Source organism: Carassius gibelio, chromosome B12 (assembly GCF_023724105.1).
Source record: "Carassius gibelio isolate Cgi1373 ecotype wild population from Czech Republic chromosome B12, carGib1.2-hapl.c, whole genome shotgun sequence".
Taxonomy (NCBI): Eukaryota; Metazoa; Chordata; class Actinopteri; order Cypriniformes; family Cyprinidae; genus Carassius; species Carassius gibelio.
This window is the reverse complement of record NC_068407.1, coordinates 9,400,021-9,406,020: the sequence shown is the minus strand read 5'-3', so window position 1 is coordinate 9,406,020 and position 6,000 is coordinate 9,400,021.

Here is a 6,000-nt window from a genome sequence, read left to right as displayed (position 1 = left end):
ACTGTAGTTGCATTAATTCTAAGTTCATTTCTTGGTTGATTTAATTCTAAAATCTAGCACTCTTTCCTGTCAAACACTGTCCTGTCACCTGTTTCTGCAGTGAGTGTGAGCCATCTCTTCACGTGGACACATTTCATTACAGAGGACTGCAAGAAATATGGAGGCATTTTTAGCTTTGAATGCTTCCCATAAACAAATGCCACTGTACTAGAGCACAGGTCCCACATGCCAGACATGCAGACCCCAGCTGCTTTTAATGACCCAGAGCTCAAGGCAAGCCTGCGTTTAACATAGTAAAATGTTCACACCATTCCTCACATGCATGTCCTTTTGTTGTGATTGTTTGAAGAAAGTCAATGCCAATTGGATTAGGAGATATATGCAATGAGATATAAATTATAAACCGAATGAAACCCACTGAAACACATATTTTCTCAGCTGTAAGACGGTGTCAAGTTATACATGTGGTCAAGCTGAATGTTATCAGGCAACACAAAACCGGATAAGCCTAAACTAAACACTTGAACATTTTTGTTTGCTCTCCCAAATGGGCTTGTGTTCATTTCGAGGAAAATCTGGAGACATTGTTTATATTGCTCTGTTTGTACAAAGGCAGACTAATTACAACTCAAAATCAAACTGACTTTACAGTAATCCCTTTAGAAAATTCAAAGAATACGGATGAAAATTGCTATACAGTGATTACAAACAGAACCCTAACTCCAGCGGCCCACAGTTTTGTGCACTTAAAATCTTATTCACAGACCACATGTAAAGCTCAGACCATCATTTATTCCTTCATACCCGAATCACATCTTAACTTTGTGACTCCAAAAGGCAGAATGTGAGAAATCTTCACACTAATTAATGGTTGAAAGAGCCGGTAACCTGTTTGTTTGTGCTTTTCATTTTCATTAGCTGAACTAGCCAGAAAAATGTGTTCTTTTGCACTATTTGAGCTAAATAAACACATTTCATGGAGTCATTACCAATATGGCCACCGAATTGCTTAAAAGCAGTGGTTCTCAACCAGAGGGCTTCAGTAAACCTCTAAGCGGGCTTCAAGATGACTTGAAAATGGTTTAAAATAAGCCAAAACAAATAATACATTTAGTATTTTAATTCACCCCCTTCTCATTTTGAAGAGCCAGGGCTCCTACTTTTTTGGAAAGCCTGGTTATATGAAGTAGTCTAAATTTAAGTGTATAATTTATGGATCTGGGAAAGCCATTTTGATTTTTAAACATTTACAAGGGCTTTTTAAAAATGGATATGCTTTTTTTTATGTCATGCGCACTGATATTTTATTTAATAGAAATTGCGGGCAATAATCCTTATTCAGTAAAAAAACAAACAGTCATTAAAAAAGATTCCAAAATGAACTTTTCACAATAAGACCATTTTGGGCCCCACAAAGAACCTTTTTCCACAATAAAGAACATTTTGTGCAATGAAAAGTTTCCATAGATGTTATAGATTCTTCATTGACATCAATAAAGAGCTTTTATTTTTAAGAGTCCAACTGTAAAAGTCATGGGGCCTTTGAATATTGTTGTTCAAACTGTTGGCATGCTTTAGAGTCAGAAAGATTGAAAACCACTGCCTTGAGACTTTGACAAAATAACAAACATACTTGATAATCTGACATATTTAACATTTTTAACACAGAAACTGTTGCTTCAGCATGGTCATTTTTAAGACTTTGATATCACTACTACCCCAACGGCTATTTCTGTGGCCCAAACACAAGTGGATCACTATGATCGCTGATGTACATGTGATTTTGTTTTGTCCTTAAATTAGCATGGAAATGGCCTGGAAAATGGGATATAAATGGAAATGTCAGCTAGTTGGCTGAACCAACAATTGAGCATGTAAACAAAAGCCACATTGTCAGAGACGCTAACAACACTCCTCTGTGTCTCCACGCCGCCCCGATCCCACCAGATTTAGAACACACACCCAAAAAAAAAGGTCTTCTCAACGGACTCCCGATGTGCTACTGGCAGCCAGAGAAAAGCTGTCAGAGGGAATAGGAGGGAAAGGTCATTGTGTCTGATGTATACATTCAGCTGGGCTGGTGCAGCTGTGTGGGCATCAGAAAGATCTCGCTGGAGGACAGGCCTATTGTGCCAGTCTGATTGATCCTTTATGGCACCGAGCTTACGGAGAGACCCTGACTTTAACAGGGACAGGGCCTGTTGACAAACAAGCAGGCCTCTGTCTGAGGATGGAGACTGAGGCTGCAGGTGCTTGGGCCATGCTTGGATCGAGCTGCGTATGCCTGCTCAGATGCCAGCCGAAGCATTTCCTGCCTAGTCTGACATAGGCAGGCATCCTGGCAACGGCCAAACAATTAATAATAGCTGAGGACCGGTATCTCAGTGCACATAAATGTCTACCAGACCTTCAAAAACGTAGACAGAGGCACACTTAAAAATACATCCACTCAGTGTAGAAGGGCACAATGATACTCAAACATTCAGAAACAAAGACAAACACATGCATTGTAAAAAACGATTGCCGTAAAGTTTAAGAGTAAAAGACTGCAAATGTGCTACTACAAAAATCAGTTAACTGGTGCTTTGTACGGTAAAAAATTATAATAGATCTAATTTAATAGATGTAACTTCTAAATGTACAGTTTTGAAAGTGGAAAGAAACCTTAAGTAAAATGACATTCTAAGAGTTCTCCTTTTTGATAATTTTTAAATAAATGTTACTTCGTTTTTTTCTTATCTGTTATGTTAGTATATTAGGGTCTTGTGTTACATCTGTTGCTGCTTAATTATTTATTAGATTATTTAGTGTTGTGTATGGAGGCTTGTTTCTGCCAAAGAATAATTAAAAATAAAAAAGGTAAAAAGGTACCATTTCATTTTTTTCTTGCCAATGTGAGAAGAAAAGTCAGAATTGTGAGGTATAAACTGCAATATGTCAAATCAGAATTGAAATCACGCAATTCTGAGTTCTTATGCTGCAATTCCCGCAATTTTTCACAGAATTCTCACGAATTGTGAGGTAAATTCAAAACAGGAAAAAAAGTCAGTAGGTAGAAAAGTAGGCTTTAATATTGTGTGTAAGCATGTTTAATATTTATGGAAAAAAAGAATACCTGTCATGATCTTTGCTTTGGCTTTCTCTGTACCGCTTGTTTTTAAGCATTTTTTTTTTTATTTGAATTTAAGATAAATCTGTAAAACTTAAAATGTTTCTACTTTTTTTTTAAGGTAAATGTCTGTCAGCCAGCTTTTTTGTACATTCCACAAAATTATTATTATTATTTATTTTATTTTTTTTGTGTACAAATACAAACACAAATACAAATCCTTGTCTGCGTCTTATTTTGTAGTTGCCCACAGTGTTAACAATTCGGCTGTGGCTATAAAGAAATAATTTAATGTGAGCTGGTAGAGCAGCAGGCAAAGACAGTATGACACAATGACCCATTGCTAGAGAGTGTAAATCTGGCACGGGCGTCTGCCATCACACCACTTTATGATTTACAACAGACAGCAGAGCAACAGACAGCCTGATCCTCTCCTTTCTCCTCCATGCTAGCATTCATATCTGCTATTCTCATGGATGAGGTGCTTCTACATTTTTACAGCCACAATAAACAAAGGTTTCAAGCATCTACAGTGTCTACAAACCCAAATGTGGCCAAGGTGAACAGCTTTTACAGCCTCAATAATTGTTTCAAGCATAATCAATGATGTGTTCAACCCAAAAACAAAGATATAGACATGCAGGGTTCAAAATCAACTAAAATGGCTTGAAGGAAATCAGAGGACGTTCACACAGGCGCCATGGTTTCTGCTGTACAGGATACAAAGCAGTCCGGCTCCAAATTTGGCAACGTGGCATAAAAAGGATGTCAGATAAGTCAGCGGCCAGCACGTCTGTAGGGATTATTTTTAGTCATACTATTTAGTAGAGGATCGAAGAAAAACTTTGTCCCCCGCCCTTGCCTGCACGCCCCGTTCCCGAGTTTCACACGGTGCTGTTTGTACTGGGAATCTTCTTCCAGTTGACATGGCCCAGGCCGGCGAGCTGCCCTTCCTCACACCCTCAGTGCACTGTAAACATCCCAGGGTCAGCACCTTACCAAGCGCCTGCCTATGCACACACTTAACTTCCTGTTTACTCTAAATGCTACAAGCCCCACTGGACACCAATAGCCATATTATTGTTTAATGGAATGTGGGATTTTTGTCTCATGCATGCTTAAATATGTATGTACATACACACATTTTAGTGTGGTAAATGAGACAGTGGTAAAGAGAAAAGATAATTATTTGGCATGAAAAATGTGAGCATACGTTTCATGGTTTGAACACATGGCTCAGCCCTGGCAAGGGGGATAATGGAAAACCCAACAGGGGGTCAAAGTACAGACTGACTGAGTGTAAGCTATGGCTTCATGTTATTACATTTTAATTATTTAATACCTATGTAATTTTTTAAATATTTTATTTACTTATTTTTATATTTAATATTTTAAACCTCTTGAAATATCTTAAAATAAAATAATACATAAAACAACAACAATAATAAAATAATAATTATTATTATACAAAATAAAATAATTAAAATATCTAAATGAGTGTTACATTTTAGCCACCACAAGAGCAAAAGGAAAACCCCGATAAGGCTGTTCATGCACATATATTTATTTCGAAGAATATCATTCCAAAGCAGTGTTTTGACTACTAGACTTAAGTTACAAGTTACCTTTGGGAAATCTCTTTTTAATCAAAGGCATACATATATGAGTAAACATTGTCCTGACAAGGAGCTGAGAAAGAATGGAGGGCTTGTTCTTTGATGGGGTGGAGTGTTTGTGTGTGTGTGCTGGAGATCAACCGTCCTTGGCTCCTTATATTTCTACTTCATCTCTCACATCACATGGATGATTGGCACTAACTGAAAACACACACAGTCTAGGTTCTGTGACCAGCAGTTCAGGTTCAGAGAGCTGCCTTACACACAGCAAGAAAAAGACAAAGGCAGCTGTAAGTGCTAAATCAGTCAGAAACCACATTTTTTTGCCAGTTGATTTGAGAAAAAAACTGTGTTAGATATACAATACTGATAGTCTATATGAAAATTTTATTTTAAAATATATATATATATTAATTCTGAAATTAAAACCAGCAGTGTCCTTAAGCAAACCTTAACCAACCCAAATACATTAAGCACACACATACACACACAGTAGGCTACACCAGCCATAAAAAGTGTATCACTTGAACGAGTAGTTTGACTGATTACAATGACGGCTAATACCACGTTTGTACATTTTTGGACAGTACAGTATTATACAGAAATACTAGCCAATCTTTTTGTGAAGGGGCACATAACGTTACTGTGCTGCTGTTCCAAAATGTCCGCGCACACCGCATGAAATGGCCAAACATTAATATAGTACTGTAAGTAATTCGCTGTTTACGCGCAGTTTAGTGCACTAGAGAACGTCATTGTTGTGCACAGGTTTTTCTAGTTTATAATGGAAAGTATGTGTCGGTGTTTGTTCATTTCGCTGCCAGTGTACTCTCATTTATACAATTCTGAGATTGCATCCATCCACTGCTGTTGAGCCCGGCAGCTACCACGTGATGTTTTCGCAAGCTGTATCTGTTGTTAATAGAGCAAACCCTGAAAACAACCATAAAAACAATCCTGCTGGGGCAAGTTTTTATGAATGGCATTTTTCCTTCCTCGACTTTCCCCTTTTTTGTGAATGAAAAACAACTGGAAACGTACTAGGGAAAGCCCTTGGGATTCTCAAGCCGCGATTGGCTGAAATAACGTAAGCTCCGCCTTCGCTTGTCAAACCTTGAATCTGATTGGCTGGAATGCGCAGAGAGGTTTCATTCATTAGGAAGGACAAAGAGAAGAAATTTGAGCTCTTGAAAGAGAAAATGCACCAATCAAAGTCCTTCCTACAAAGCGAACATCCGACAGCAAGAAAAGCAAGTTAAAGTCAGCAGTATGATT